The sequence below is a fragment of the Neopsephotus bourkii genome, unplaced genomic scaffold (assembly GCF_033783945.1).
Source record: "Neopsephotus bourkii isolate Nb327-2 ecotype Australia unplaced genomic scaffold, CSIRO-AGI_Nbou_v1 NB_1525, whole genome shotgun sequence".
Lineage (NCBI taxonomy): Eukaryota > Metazoa > Chordata > Aves > Psittaciformes > Psittacidae > Neopsephotus > Neopsephotus bourkii.
The window spans coordinates 134184-150506 of NW_026902001.1; the positions used below are offsets into that span (position 1 = coordinate 134184).

Consider the following 16323-nt stretch of genomic DNA (forward strand, 5'->3'; position numbering starts at 1 on the left):
GCCCACACCAAGGATTAAGGGGTTATTTTTTAACACGGGTACTGAAAGCCGAGGGGACCGTACATTGTGGGGCTAAGTATTAACCAAGCTGGAGACTTCGTCTGCTCCCAAATATTGCGGAGAGATGCATAAAACAAACGGACGCGTTTGGGGCAGGATCCGGTCTCCCAGTGCTGTCACTAGGTGCACAGTCCCGGGCACAACAGACCCTGGACGTGACCGCCCGCCCCAGTGCCCTGGGCTGGGGATGCGGGCAGTGGGCTCCCCAACAGGGCTAACTATGGGGACCCACAGGGTCTCCGCAGCCTTGCAGAGCCCCGAATAGGTCCCTAGTACTTCCGAAGCGAGTGGGCTCCGAGGAAGGAGAAATGACCTTCCCGGGACCACCGAGGCATGAACATCACTTCCAGGAAAGACGGGGTGTCAGCACCCAGGTGTTCCGCAGGGCATGTGCCCTCGGGGTCCCAGCATCGGTGTCCCCAGCAGCCACCGCCATTTGTCACCTGCCGAAAGGGGAGAAGAAATGACAGAGCCATCCACGCAGGATGCGGTGGTGCCCCTTGGGGAGGGATGCAGGGAAGGATGCTGAGGGCAAGGCTCCACTGGCAGACCCGTGATAACGACCGGCCAGGAGACACCGACATGCTCGGGTACCTGTACCTGACAGGGGGAGGACAGCCCTTCTGCTTGCGGAAAGGTTCCAGCTGCAGCAGAGGGGATTTGTCCCTCTGGTCTCTGCCTAGGGGGGCTCCCATGCCCTGGGACCGGCCGGGTCCACACCGCTCGCAAAAGCTGGTTTTACTAGATGGAGCCCAGCAGCATCCCTCTTGGGGTGAGTGAACTGCCCATGGGCCTTTCCTCCAGGTCCTTTGCTGCTGGGAGTGTGGCTGCAGAAGGGCCTTGCAGTCCTCGGGCAAAGGGACAGCTCACGGCAGTCCCCCAAGGGAGAACTCCCCTTCCCTGACAGAGGTCAGCCACCGCCTGGTCCCCACAGCTACCTCCTGCGTGTTTTAACTGTGTTTCTATAATAAATCTCTCATCTGAGCTCCATTCTCCCCTTCCCAAACACAAAGACGAGTCGAGGCTTATGTTCACAAAAGACACCCGCAGCTCCCTTCTCCCTGCTCCCCTCTTTGCAGAGACCTGGGAGTGGTTTTCCTTGGAAACTCTCCCAGCAAAAGCTGATTTCCATCGTTGTTGTTGTTATTATTATTAATATTATTGTTACTATTACTATTGCTATTACTATTACTATTTATTACTATTACTATTACTATTACTTTTCTCACTATCAAATGGGTGAACCTCCGACTAAAGAAACACCGTTTTATCGGCGACTTCTGGCCACTCTGTAGTGGCCCATCGAGCTCTGGATCGTCGCCGCGGGTTGCTGCATATTCATGACACCGTTTGCTTTTCAGTTACCAGCGCAGAGAGTGAAAAGACACCAAAAATTGGTTGATCACCTTTCCCATCTCTTTAGAAAAACAGAGGAACCCCTCGTAAAACGATCCCTTTTGTGCAACCGGTCCCTAGTTAAATATCCTAAGAGGGTTTAATTTTTGGAGATTAGAAACAGTTCGTCAGGAAACAGGGCTCTCGTTTGGCATTCCCAGGAAAGATGCTCAGTGGATGCCTGAAATGCCCGACGGAAGGTGGGAAAGCTTTACAAATCCCAAAAGTTGACCGATTTCTGTATTTGGGGTTTATATGTGATAATCAGGCTGATAACGGGAACGGGTACGTCCATATTCCCATTGCGCATCTGGGATTCTGGGGAAGGAGATGTGCGTGTGCGAAAGACGGAGGGGAAACGAGAAGAGATTGGTAAAAGAAGCCCCCCAGCCCTAAAACCAAAATCAAAATCCCAAAATCAAAACTTACCAAAAAAAAAAAAAAACCCCAAACAAAAAAAACACAACCCAACAAACCAAGAAAACCCCCACAACCCTCCCGCAGTCAGACCACCAAAAAACCCTTCACCAAAGCTGCACAGAACTCAGTAATAATTGGAGTAACGACCCCAGAAATGGTTTTGCTTTTCCCGTTTTCAGAACCGCTCGCTGAATTACAAAATGCCCCAGCGCGTTTCGCACAGCACTCTCAGCTCCGTGCTAGTAACCTCGCTTCAATTCTACTAATTAAAATAGACCATTTTTCGTCTATTCCCTTTATAATAGCAGAATGAGGGTCATTTGTGCCCTTCCCGAAGGCACTGGGAGAAATCCCTTTCTTTCTCCAGCAGATTTTGCTGGCTACCTGTGCGGAAAGATGCTGCCCGGTGTTTACATTGCAGCATCATCATCTTTCTTACAGGATTACTCGTTTCCCCGTTAGAAACGATCGAATTTGATTGACTTTCTCAAAGCATCGCGGAGTCGAGGACTTTACCCCCTCAGCGGTGTCCCGCACCCAAGAGCAGACCCTGCGGGGACGGGGCAGAGGCAGCCCCGGTCCTCCGTGTCCCCCGTTAAGCGTGCAATTGGGAGAGCCACGGGCTGTACCGTCGGGGCACGGTGCTGAGCCCTTACACCCTATCGAAATCTGCCTTGGGGAGGGAATGGGTCCGACCCACTGCGGGGTTCCGATCCTCGCCACTGAGGTTAAACGGCCGCGGTTGAACCATATATCGGCGCGTTGGAAAATCTTGAGCTGACAGAGCAGGAAAGGGAATTTTCCTTCAATCGGGAAGAGGGTTTGGCGCAGAGCTGAGCGGAGTCCTGGGTCTGGTTTGCCCCGCAGCCCCAGGAGGGGAAAACAGAAGTGCCTCCAAATGCTGAACTAGATAAATGTGTACGGAGAGAGCCTGTCCCGGAGAGGAGAGAAGGAGAGAGAACAGGAGTGTGCAGAAGAAGAAGACTGAACGACGTGCAGAACTACATAGAGAGAGAAAAAAACAGAGAATAAAACAGAGAAAGAGAGAAAAGAACGAGAGAAAGGAGAGTAAAGAAAGAGAGGAAGAAAGAGAAAAGAGAGTAAAGAAAGAGGAAGAAAGAGAAAGAGAGAGAAGGAAAGAAAGGGAGAAAGAGAGAAAGAAAGAAGGAAAGAAAGAAACAAAAGAAAAAGACATAAAGAACGAGAACTAGAAAGAAAGATTATGAAAAAGTGAAACAAAGAGAAAGGAGAATGTGAAAGATAAAAGGTGAAAATAAAGTGAGAAGAAAATAAAGTGTGCAAGAAAGAAACGGAGAAACAGGGAAATGGAGAGGCAAAATAGAGGGAAAAAGATCAATAAAAAGAGGCAAAAATATAAATAAAAAGAAAGAGAAAAGTAGAAAAAAATAGAAAAAGGAAAAGGTGGAAAGAAAGAGAGAAAGAGAGAAAGAGAGAAAGAGAGAAAGAGAGAAAGAGAGAAAGAAAGAAAGAAAGAAAGAAAGAAAGAAAGAAAGAAAGAAAGAAAGAAAGAAAGAAAGAAAGAAAGAAAGAAAGAAAGAAAGAAAGAAAGAAAGAAAGAAAGAAAGAAAGAAAGGAGAGGCAGAATAATACAATGAAAGGAAATGAGAAAGAAAGAAACAGAGAAAAAAGGGAGAGAGGAAAAAAACAGAGACGGAGAGAAGCAGACAGGAAGAAAGAAAGATAAAGAAATTGGAAGAAAAAAAAGGAAAAAGAAGGAGAAAGGAAGAAAAAGGAAAAAAAAAAAAAGAATAAGACAAAGATAAAAGAGGTAAAGAATAGAAAAAGAAAAAACAAAATAAATGAAAACAGAAAAGCGGAGAATGGAGGGAGAAAAAGCATACAAAAAAGAAAAACAACAAAAAAAAACCCACAAAAAACAACTCCCCCCAAAATTATCAAACCCAAACATTAAAAAAAAAAAAAAAAAAAAGCAAACAAGCAAGTACGAAAAGGGAAAAATAAATTTCCCGCAAAACCAGTGCTAAGACACAGATTATGTGATTATCCTGTCACGCCGGGATGAGTCGGGGGGGACGCTCAGCCCCAGCCCGTACCCATGGCCGGGTCCTGCGTACCCCCGAGCAGGAGGGACCCCCGGGCTGGGCAGCGGGGAGCGGGTGCTGCCTTCCCGCTTCCTTCACCCCCATTTTTCCCAGTGGTGGAAAACTTGGGGGGGGGGAAGTGACGGCCTCTACACCCCCAGGGCAGCGACAGGAGTGGGAGCCGAGATTTAACCCCGATTTCAGCGTGGGTTTCCCACGCCGCTCCTGCCCCGTTCCGCTACAGTTAAACTCGGCTTAAAACCCGCTCTCGAAGCGGCGCGACCGGCTCCGCATTGACTTCAACCGGCTTGGTAGGTGGCCGTGTATATTTTTGTTGAAGTAGTGTTTATGTTAATGAAAAAGGCTGAGATTACAAACAGACCACTGAATGCACGGGATGTTGCTGCCGGATTGGTCTAAGCTGTGTACTTTAAGCCTAATCGATTTTGGGGGAGAAAATATGATTTAAAAGAAGAAGAAGAAAAAAACATCATTACTTTTAGCAGAAAGACATTTAGGATCTTTAGGGAGCCCCGTGCTGCCTCTGCCCTCCTGTTTGGGGCTGTGTTTCAGTGTAGCGGGCAGGGATGGAGGAGGGTTGCAGCGCAAAGCGTCTCCAAGAATGATCCATAAAACCCAACGAAAACGAGCCCTGGGCTCCTGGTGGAGGGCAAGGGAAGGGGAGTGTTCTCCGAACCCCCTTTGAGTCCCTCCTACCCGCAGAGGGGCTCCCGGTGGCAAAGGGGACCGTGTCCCCCAAAGTCTTGGCTGTGCAGGGGAACCACAGGAGCGGTGCAAATGGGTCATGTTCAGGGTCTGTTCTTGCGGCCGGAGATCTATAGAACCTGAAATTTGCTTCAAAGTCCAATAATCCACCCATTTATGATGCTTAATATACACACACATACATGTACTTCCAGTTAGAGCAGGTATAAATTAGTTAATTTACATAAAAATTAAAATATAGATCGATTTTTACTTTTGTTTTTGTGGGAGCAGCAATCATCAGCCTGTCACTTTGATTTCAGAGCCTGATTTTAGGGTCAATCTCCTGGTTTGCTTAACAAGAAAAAAAAAAAATCCCCTTTTTCCTTAATTATTCTTGTCCCCCATTGTTTCTATCCCCGTCTGCATTTGCAAGCCTGAAACATTGATAGCTAAAAATTCGCGTTTTTATGGATTTTACAGACTTTTTCCCCCCCTCACTCCATAGTTTCCCAGCATGGAGGGATCCATTCTGGGTCTCAGCGAGTGGGTTCCTCCTTGCCAGGAGCTCTGCGAGAAAACAAGTGCGCAGCATTTGGCATCTCGCTCCTTTTCAACACTTTCCTTTTGTGGGCAAAAGCTCTCATCGGAGGAGCCTCTCCGGCAGAGCCAGGCAGACCTGGAGGATTTGTGCATTCTGATGGTTTACTACTGTTACGATTCCTCATTGACTAAAGCACAAAGAAAACCGGAGCGCAAACAAGTCACCATTGGAAAGGGATGCTGGCAAAATCTAAGCCAAACGTTAGCAGGGAAGGGATTCAAGAAAACAAGGGTAAAAAAAGGGAAAATTGAGAAAACCGTAGCCAAAGTTTTCCCTGTGTGATGGCTGTGCTGCACTGGAGCTGCGGCAGGGATTCCCCCCCCCCCCTCCTTGGTTGGGAGGCAGAAGACTGCTCTGAAAACAGCTTTTTCTCCCTTAAAATATCTTTACGGGGTCAAAACACACTCCTGGAGAAAAGGAAGATTCCCAGTGTGGGGTTTAGTGCAACCGTAGAGGAATTTCTTTGTTCTCTCCTCACACCTGGGATTAGCCTTTATTACACGATGCTTTATTTTTCTCTTACTTTATCAGTTTTGGGGGTTTTTTTCCTTAATTTTTCAGGGATTGGAGGAAGAGAAACCCTGTGTTTTTTTTTGCAGTGACATTAAGTGATTCTGTAAGAGGTATTGCCAGGGAAAAAAAAAAACCAAAACTCAATAGAAGCAGAGAGTTTTAGAGAGAACATCACCAAAATCAGCCTGTGCTGCTAGGGCCAGGTAGGCCCTGTGGAAGTGCTGAGGGTGGGAGGTCCCCCAAACACCCATCCCCTTGTTGATGTCTTGCCCTGTAGTGGAGACAGGTCTAGTGCTGGTCACTATGGGCAGCCTGTGGGGACTGGCTAAAGGACAGGCACAATGAGCTGTCCCCTGCCCTGACACGCACACACACGTGTGTGCACACACATGTACACGCTCTCATAGACACCCCCCTCCTGTAACCCCGCATCCGACCGCGCTGCTCCCTAGAAGCACTAATGATGCTGCAGACCAGCTATGCGGTGTGAGGCAAAAGCAGATGAAAGTGATGTCACATTAATGTCAGCTCACAACTCGAGCCCACACAGCCTTGATTGCTCTTATTAATCTTGCCAATTTGTCTGTCAGCACTTGGCTAATCCCTAAATAGCCTCCCAACAGGTGCTTTATGCTTCCGCCACATCCCTGCTCCCCGGCACCCCCCAGGAGCCCTGCTCACCCTCCCCGGTGACACTGGCTTTCTCCTGTCCATCTGGGACCGGCTCTTTTCCCCTGGGAGGGCTGGAGGGGAGAGAGGCGACTTTGCAGATGTTGTTTAGTCTCTCCAAAGAGGGGTTGGAGTTTTGGGCTTCCCAAAAGGAAGTGATGAGCGGGATGGTGGGGGGAAGAGGAGATGCTGGGGGAACTGAGGGGTGGCAAAGAGGAATTACCTGGGGGGTGAGCAAACTCGCTGCATGAGCTTAGCCTGCCATCACAGTTAGAAAACATTTAGGCACCCTCTGCCTCAGTTACCGTGTAATAGCGAGCCATGTTGCTTTTATTTGTCATGGGTTTGGTGGGTTTATTGAGAGGGGAAAGAATATTAAAACAAAAGGTTCGAACTGCAGCTACAGTGGAACAGCCATGTTATACCCTAAGAGGTTTCATCCTGCAGTTAAGCTGAGTTGTTTATTTCTTTTACTACGTTACCAGAAAATTCACTGTCTTATTATAGTGTATACTTAGCCATAAAGCAACAGCCTGTATTGAGTAAAAGACAAAAATTATTGTGTTGCAAGGCTTCATCTTTCTAATGTTGTTACTTAGCACAGTAGTCTTAATCGCGAAACACGGATTTTGTGTTTAAGACTGCCAAAACCAATTAACCACTAAACCCTATTAACTGCTAAAGCGGAGTCCAGGCTGCTTTCCTCTATCTGCATGAAGAGAAAAATAAGTGTTTTATTTCTGTTTGGCAACTCTGCTGTGTTAAACGGTTCATGCACACGGATTACAAGCCCTGTGCATTGCAGTGGTCTCCTCCTGCAGTTTGCCTGGGAGATGCTCTGCTCTGGAGGGAAGAGCTGCCAAACCCAGCTTCGGTGCAGCAGGCTCGTATTTTACATCCAAAGTTGGCTCAGGCTGTTTCCAGCCTTGTGCTCAGCACAGCAGGAAGGAAGAGCTTTCAGGAGCATCTTCAACCGTTTCTCCTGGTGCCTGGTCCAAAGCGGCCAGAGTCACCAAGGGAAGTATATCCACTAATTGAGTTCTGGGATGTTCATCATTAACCCTTAGGTGCTTCAGATCAGATCTTAAAAACTCTCTAAAAACACCATTCATGACTGCAAGCTGTTTCACTCCATCCTGGCCTGGATTTATTATCAGGAGACAGATAGATTTTCTTTATTTCCTTTCTCCCAAGCCATTTATTTCACCCAATAAGACCATCCATCACATTGCGCTGGAACCGACCTACGATCCAAGGATATTCTTAGAGACTCAGCATGTCAGGAAACGGCTAGCAGCCCCGTGTGATGCAAATATTTGGATGACCAAGAGGTAGGAAGGATTGTCCAAATGTTTACTGAAGGCTGTTGATAGCCTAAGGATTTATAACTGGTGTATAATGTCTGCCCCCACACAGCTCCTTTAGCAGGTGCATCCAGTTTCAACATGACACATGGTATGTGTGTGCTCTGGGAAAGGGGATGCAAGAGAAAACCTTTTCCCAGCTCTGTGAAGCTGCTTACTGGTTTAGAGCCCATGGAGCAGCAAGACGGGAGCCCAGGATCCACTCCAGTAATTCATGCCCCTGCTAGAAATTCAAGCTATTGCTGACATTTAAAAACAAAACACAAGCATTGAGCATATATAGTTGGAATTTCCTAAGTGAAATTAACATTCTGAACTATTCAGGCCCATCAAAATATTCCTTGTCACACTCCCTCCGTGCTGTGGTGGAGGAAATTCATGACATTGTTCTAGTTATTGTTCTTGGCATTTCACTTCCTAATTTCCACCGTTGGGATTTCATCTCTTCTGCCTCGCATTAAGCCCTAATTGCTGCTACAGGCATATCAGAAGTGCTAACAGATCAGTCTTAACCATTTCTGGTGTCAGATAGCTACAGCTTTCCACTGCAGACCCCACTGCCAATGCTCCATACCTACTGCCAGGGAGCATCTTCTTCTGCCCTTCCAACCAAAAGAGCAGCATACATCCAATATAGATCAGGCTGGCAGACTACTGCTGGAAATGCAGTCAAAGGAAGAGCTAATACCTTGCTCAAAGCCAGCTCTGGTGCCTTGGTAACCCACCCTGCAACCTACTGTCCCGATGCCTCTGCTTTAACAGGTATCTACATGATTGAGACCTCAGAGGGCTCCAGCCCAACCTTTTGCTCCAAGGAAGTCCATCACCAGCCACAGACTGGGTCGGTCATGGCTTTCTTCAGCTGATCCTTGAAAACCTCCAAAGACAGAGTCTAACAACATTGATAGTCCAGGTAGCAGAGGAGCTTGTGTCCATCCAACCAGGTTGTCAAGCTCTGTTATCAAAACAACAGCCGTTTTGGTTGTAAGCATTCCAGCTACCATGTTATTGAGAAACAGTATCCTACCAAATGGGAGAAAGCAACAGGGCTGAGTCACGCAAGTCTGGTAATCACCTTCCCCTCCACTATTTTGCAAGTTTTTACTATGCTGGGAACACAAACATATGCATGTAGCATGCTGCAGACAACCAGACAACGAGCTTTTCTTAGCAACGAATAGCAATTGTATCTGCTGCCGAAAAGCCTTTAATTCATTACAGCCCTGGACTAGTGGAGTTTATCGACGGCTCAGATGGGGAATACAATGGCTCTATTGTTTTCCAAGGGAAGATTTCTTAGTTACATGCTGTTGCATAAACTGTGTGTTTTCTATTTGTTACCTGTTTCATTTCAATGCCTTCCCTTAGATAGGGTTAAGGCCATTTGTCAGCCTCTGCTGAAGCAGCAAAAGAAACTGTCACAGGCTGTGTACCAGATTATTAGTACTACCCCTTTTGGCTTGTTTAAAAAAAAAAAAATAAGAAAAGAACTTGGTATTTCTTCTAGGAGGAAGAAATTGCGTAATAAAATATATGGGGAAAAAAAATAGAAGTAAGTGCTCAAATTCCAAAGTCATCTGTTGTGCTCCATGAATGTTTTTTGTACATTAAAAAAATTCACTCCTGGGTTTCATGTCACATTCTCAGTGTGACCTTAGATGTGGAGTCATAACTCAGACTAATCTGGACTTCTGTCTCCTTGAACCTATTTCTCAACAATTATCCACCAGTACTGGAAATGCATTTGCTGGGCAAAGATCTCGAGCCATTGGCTGGCTTCAGTACAGCAAGATACAAGGGAGAACCAGATGCATGTGGTGAAGTGGCTGGTTAGTTTCTTCAGCTTTTCACTGGGGCTGGTGACATCTAGAATGTTTGATCTGGGTACCAGAACTGCAGGTGTAGAGAGATCATAGGCAAAGCATTAACTGTGGCATTGCTTTTAGCTCAAGAGTTCCCACAAATGCACGTGCTGCTTATCTTGTGGCCATACTGTGCACAGTCAAAAGCTTTCTTGACAGTCATGCCACCGATGCTTATACCTCAATATCTTCAGTTTTGATCATCCATGAGCCTTTGGTATATATTTTCTTTCCATGGGGATGTGTTATGGAGCTGGAAGAATCTTCCTGCATGTCTCCCTCCATGAAGACAACCTTATCTGCATACCAGTGTGGCTGGCTCTCCGCTTTTCCCAGACCCATGGCTGGCTGAATCAGTGGGAATGTGAGGGATTAGGTGAATAAAATGGCAGGATGGGCTGGTGGGGACATACACACTATCCTCGCACCAAGAGGAGGTGAAGAAATGCCCCCTGGAGTCATCATTATGTTTCCATACTGCTGGGCCACTGGGTTAGGAACTCACACCCTCATTGTGTGCCAGTTGTTTTGTGGATGGATTATGAATTTTCAAATACTGTAGATACTATAATTTTGAGATTAAAATAAATGGCAAATAAAAAGATGGGATAGAAAGCATTCCAACCCAGAACTGCAACCCTAAAACCTCAGTTTCCCTGTTGTTTGAGCCTAGAAACACCCACTTTGCACAGGGGCAATTGCAAGGGCAACCCTCTCCAGCAAAAGAGAGAACCTGCTGCTGACCCACTGTGTGTCTGTTCTCTAGACTCTGTGACAGAGCAGTTTTAGGAGAGAAAGGCCACTGATAACCACTCTTAGAGAAGGTATTTGTGGATAGAGTCCACAATTCAGTTTTAGGATTCACAGCTCTCCCTCCCTGCTGACCCAAAGCAGCTGCGCTTGGACTTGCTGGCTTTAGGTTGGTGTAGGCTCACCTTGGTAAGGGAAGATCAACAGGTTTTTGAAGGCCTGATCACCCCCCAAGCCCCAAAATTCAATCGTTTCACATGGATTCCTCTTACTTGGAAGTGTTGCAGCTCTTTGTCTCACCTTTGAGCTGAGTCTGGTACTTCGCAGTGCGTTTGGTCTTGGAGGCTGTGAGCAATGGCTTGTGATCCAGACCACTGTGGTGCTTTCAGCTGCACAGAATCAGATGTTTCTCTAAAACAAGCCATTACTGGCAGATTTGAAGTTTTTTATTCCACAGGATTTTTTTCCTGCCTCATCTCCCAGGGAACATGCAGGACTCACTCGAGCTCCACTTCCTTGGAGTAAATCACAGCCTTATCTCAACCAGAGACCCTGTGCAGGAATGTTCCAGCCTTTGGGCTGCCCACCCCTGATCCCAGAATCAGCATCTGCTCCAGACCCAAGCTCTGACCCTTCAGAGACATATTTTTGCAAGGTCAGGAGGTTGGGTGGTAAAAGGGGAGTGGGGAATAGCTGAGAGACATTTGAGGCTGGCTCTGCAAAGAGGTTTCGGGGGGGGGATGTTTACACTGACCATTAAATGCAGACTTAAGCTTGTTCCCCTCACCAGATTGGCCACCCATCTGTGCTGTTAACATGCAAACATGCATCAGGCACAGACACAGTCCCAGCTTCAAAGTCTTGTGGATGAGGGTGGCCCATGGTATACCCTTGGTCGTGCGACTTGGTCCAAGTGGACCAAGGAAGGATCAGGTAAGGCAGACAGCCTTGCTAACCGTCATCTTATCCTCAGTTCCTTTGTAGGGTGATGAGGATGCTTCTAGCATAAGCTGCAACTGAGATACTGTGGTACAAGCAAAGGGAAATATAAATAAGCAGAAAAGCCATATAGGGGGTGATGACAGTCACAGCAGAAAGAGAGAAACAATTCTGTCAGGTGGTAGTAGATGGCTGCCAGTCTCAAATGGATGGAGATACAGCTCTGTGCATTTGTTTCATCTATCATGGAGCATTTCTTGTTGTGTCATGTGTTGGTGATTCACCACCTGCTGGCCTGTCAGCAGAAAGGATTACAGAAAATACCATTGCACTGGACAGCTGGATCCATTTTGTACACATCGATGAACAGCCCTACCCCCTGCATGGAGACATTGCCCTTTGGGATCAGGTTAAAAAATGATTTAATGTCAGGTTTCTCTGTGAAATTTCTGCTGTATTTGTCTGGAAAACTCAACTAACTGGCTTAATCTAAGAAATAGCTATGTAAGGGGTCACTGAATGTGGACTGATTGTCCGTCAAAGACTTTTTCTATGCTCATCCCACCACTTTCCCAGGACATATTTTATTAAAGAGAAGGAAAGGGAGGAAAAAAACAATTTTCCAAGTAAAATTCTGATTGTCTTAAGTTGCTAAACTGAAATCAGGTTATTATTTTTGCATGACCACTGGTGTATAAATTCTTAAATGAAGGGGAAAATGCAATTCCCTTTTGTCTAAGGGCTGTCCTCAAGAAAGACTCTGTTGCCCAGTGAAATAAGGATTCAGGGTCCAATACAGAAAGTTGCACGGTGAATTCTTCCCTAACTACTCATTAAAATAAGCTACTCCAACTCCTACTGAGCCTTTTAAGCATTGCTAGGTCTGAAGTGAGGGAAGTCAGGGCTGTCCATCACCCAGCCCAGGCTGCGATTCCCTGTGATCCTGTTCCCATCCTGCTGAAAGACATTCGGGGCTGAGCCTTTCACCACAGTGTCCCTGAATTCAGTTCCCATTTCAGCCTTTGCTCTCCTCTGTGGCAGAGCATAGGAATCTCCTTCCTTTTCTCCTTCTTTCCCTCCCTTCCTCCCTCCCTTGCCATGCAGCTGCTTAGGTCTGCAAGGGAAAGGCTCCCAGATGTGCTTGGGAAGGAACAGGCAGAGCCCTGAATTCCACTCCGTGCTGGGTGGACTCTTTGTATATTTTGTTTTAAGGAGAAAATATGTAGAGAGTCCTTGGATAAGGGCCGGGGACCCATCACATCCCTGTGGGCACACTAATCGCAGTGCTAGGAGGTCCTGCAAGTCATTCACTTTTGGCTTGCCTTTGCCTGCAAGAGGGACCGATGGCTGACGGGCAGCTCTTAGCATCATCGGCAACTGAAGCCCATCTGCATCACACAACAGATCCCTAAGCCCTTTCCTGGAAATGGCTCAAGGTGACCAGATCCTTTGAGAAAATGATGCTTTACTCCAAAGCCAGTAAGCACTGCAACGCCTAAACACCCACATTTGGTATTTTTGGCTTATAAATGATGTACCGTATCAGACCAATAAATATTCACACAATTGTTAAGTCTTTTGCAGAGCTGGTTTTACTGAATTTTAAGTGCATTTAGCTGTGGTACTTGGTAGCTACTTGGTTATTGCGTGATACAATACATTTATGAAGTGTTTGCCTTCATTTAGTTAATCACTTCATTGACGTATAATAGAAAAATGGTATGAAACTAATTGTTTCCATGGAAACAGGAACCTGACAAATGATTTCATATCACAGCTTGGCAAAAGAAAAAGAAGAAACTTCTGTAATTGTTCCCATTAACCAAGTGCAAAGGATTCATGTGCAATCTCTACGACGCTCTGCTTCACTTCTGTTGTGAATTAGGGGAGAAAAAGTCAGCACAGAACCACATAAAAAAGCACCAAAACAAGCTGTGCTTTATTGAGTATTTGTAGTTCTGCCACCAAAATAATTTTCCCTTCTGCTTTACAGGTTTCTGGCCAGCAACACCAATGCCTGTCACAGCCAGCTGCTAATTCAGAGATGTCATGCACAGGGCCCTTAACCATGCATGAGCTGTGTGCATGCAGGAGGAGGGAGGACATCCCCTACCATGCTGTGGGGCTGAGCTATGGGTTGGAGACAGAGCAACCCTCATCTCAGCGGTGAGTGCCTAGAAGGTGTAGGCAAAGCCAACATCTGGAGCAAGTAATCGTGGCAACCCTCCACAGCCCTAGGTAACTGAGATAGGCTGCCATGCAAATAAGCCTGTGTGGGCACAAAATGACCGGAACCTCACCTGAACTGAGGTTTTCCCCTATTCTCCTATAGGATGTACAGGGGTCATCATATGACTGGGCCATCTCAAGGGTTCTGCTGCTTTAGACACACCCCATTATCACTGTATTAGAACAACTCATATTTTCCAGTTCTCCCAGTTTCACACCAGACTGACATTTTCTCATCGCAGGCATCTCAGTGAGGAGCAGGAGGTCCTACCAGGGTGCTTGGTGGTCATGCACCATCATGTGCAAGATCAGCCTGCCTAATTTTCGTAAGACCAGTGGCTCTACAATGCCATGGGGTGGTCTCCAAAACACCCTCCCACCATTCACCAATTTGCCTGGGGGGTCTGCCCCTAAACCCAGCCCCATCACACACAACAATACAAGGAAACTAGCAGCACAGACCCCATCCTGGCTACCAGGTCACTGGCCACACAAACCCACCAGCATCTCTAGAGGCACTGAGAGACAGGGACTTCCTCCATCCTGGGAGCCACCAATGAACAGGTTTCTCCCTAGGCTAATTGCTGCTAATTGTGCCACTTTGCTATCTCACCAGCCTGAACGGGGCTGATAGGGTATCAGTGAGATAAAGAGCATTCAGCACAGGTAACTGGTAAATGTTGTCAGACCTGGGGTGGGGTGAGCTGCCTTCTGGAAGGGTTATCTCCCCCTTGGAGAGTCCAAAGCATGGCTTTCTTACGGGAGACACTGCTGTCCTAAGGATCTTTCCAATGGGAGACACCGTGGACCTAAGGATATGTGGAAGGTAGCTTCCACTGCCACGCTCCTCTAAGCTTTTTAGGAGATGTTATAAAGGATTTTGGTGAATGGTGATTTGCAAACACTAGAAAAGCAAGCTGGCATTTCTTTTACGGTAATTCTTTTAAATTTACTTAACATGCAGTTTATTCTTTTGAGTGCTTTTTGCTGTTGTTAATTTAACACTGTGGAAATTAACGTTTCATAATTTCTCCCCCTTTGTTTTTCCCCACAGAAAAATAAATTCTATTCATTTAACAAACACTGTATCTCTCTTTTATTTTTCACCATCTCTGCTGACCTACATGGAGTAATTCAGCTCCTCCACTGGCCTGAGCACTAGGTAAGAGTTATTAACACCTGCTTACCAGTGGAAACTTGGACAAGTTATACTTGAAAACTTTGCAGCCAACTCAGAAAGAAGCCTTGAGTGTGGATGTAGATTCTGGCCATGAGTAGAATCACACATCACACATGAATGCAATGCCCGGCTGCATCAGGACCTACATTTTGTCTTGCATTCAGGTGTCTTGGTGCTTGTTGCAAAAACTAAGAGGTTATCACTAATTTTGTTAGATGGATGAGTCAATAGAGCTTGTCCATAATTATCAAAGTCAATGGCAGCTCAACTCACATGCCTGAGAAATCTGCTGGGTCCTCTAAACCAAAGCTTGGGATGTTTTCCATGTCAAGTATCTCCACATCTTAGAGCAATGTAGGATAGATGGATAGGCAGACAGACAGACCGAGCTTTTACTTCCTCAAAGCACCTCAATCATCTGCTTTTCCTTTTACCCTGCAAGTCTGGTCCTCTTTCAGTTTGGTTTAAGTTACCAAAGTTTCTCAGCTTGTTACAGTAAAGCTCATAACAAAGTCTGTGGCCAGCTCGCTGTTTGATAATTCCTTTCCCCCCATTTGTTTATCTCAAGCACTGAGCTTTGTTCCAGGCCCAAAACCAAAAGTCTTTCCACCCTGCTCTCTTCTTGACTTGTTGCAGATGTAACAAAATAAATCTTTAGAAAGAACAAACCTTCACTTCCTCTCTCCTGTCTGATTCAGTCACAAACCCCAGGAAAGAAAAATAAATCACAACGTGGGCTAGCCCTGTCTCGAAGGATACCACGTTTAGTCCTGTAGGCCACCATTCAAATTAGACATGTCCATCCTTGGAGAAGTCAGTGATCACAGTGACTGAATGAGCTGAGCAGCCTCAACCCAGGCTATTGTGTGAAATCACCCAAAGCCCCATACATTGTCATGAAAGAGATGCCCATCTTATCCATACTTCCCATTCTACATGTTATTTTTCTCCTCTATAGTCTGACAAGGGGGAAAAAGATCTGATAACCATGAAACCCTTATATTAAGCATTGAAGTCAAGGGCCAGCAAACAACTTGTGATCAGCCTGAACTGAGGCTGGTGTGTAATGGTGAGCAGAGGTTTTAAGCACAACCAAGCCATTGGTACCTTCCCAGAGCATGTCTCTTGAGCACTGCAGGGTGATGTGCACCAGTGGCTCTTCTCACAATCCGACTGGTAGATCTGCGCCCCTAGTCTCTCCCCTGTCACCCACCTAATCATTTGACACTGTAATTAGAAAATCAGCTGCAAGATATGTTTGTTTTTCTCAACTGGCCATACCAAAGAGGTAGAAATGTCTCTTCAGATAGAATTTCTTCTAAGAGATGTCTCCATGTAAAAGCTGTGTTGATCTCTCATCAGTCATCAAAGGAAGTCTCAAATGATCTGTATTTCAACCAAATTATAGTGGCTTACCAAACTCTTGTTTTCAGCCAACATGCCATAGATCCCACGTATGGATCTACCCTGTACCCTGTTCTAGCTCTGGGGTGAAGCACATCAGGCTCTTTCCAGTGCCCCTGTCATTATGCATTGCCCTGGACTAGGACCAGGCAGATGTTCATGGTGT

At 46.2% G+C, this 16323-nt stretch overlaps 1 long non-coding RNA gene across 1 annotated transcript in view; it reads left to right on the forward strand.

The window, feature by feature from the left end:
* The window catches only part of LOC133221230 (uncharacterized), a 32557-nt gene that overhangs the window by 3779 nt on the left and 12455 nt on the right, over window positions 1-16323 (forward strand). Inside the window, exons 2-3 of the long non-coding RNA XR_009727941.1 lie at window positions 10889-11060; window positions 13338-13510. This is a non-coding gene — a long non-coding RNA (uncharacterized LOC133221230). The remainder of the gene's footprint in view (window positions 1-10888; window positions 11061-13337; window positions 13511-16323) is intronic.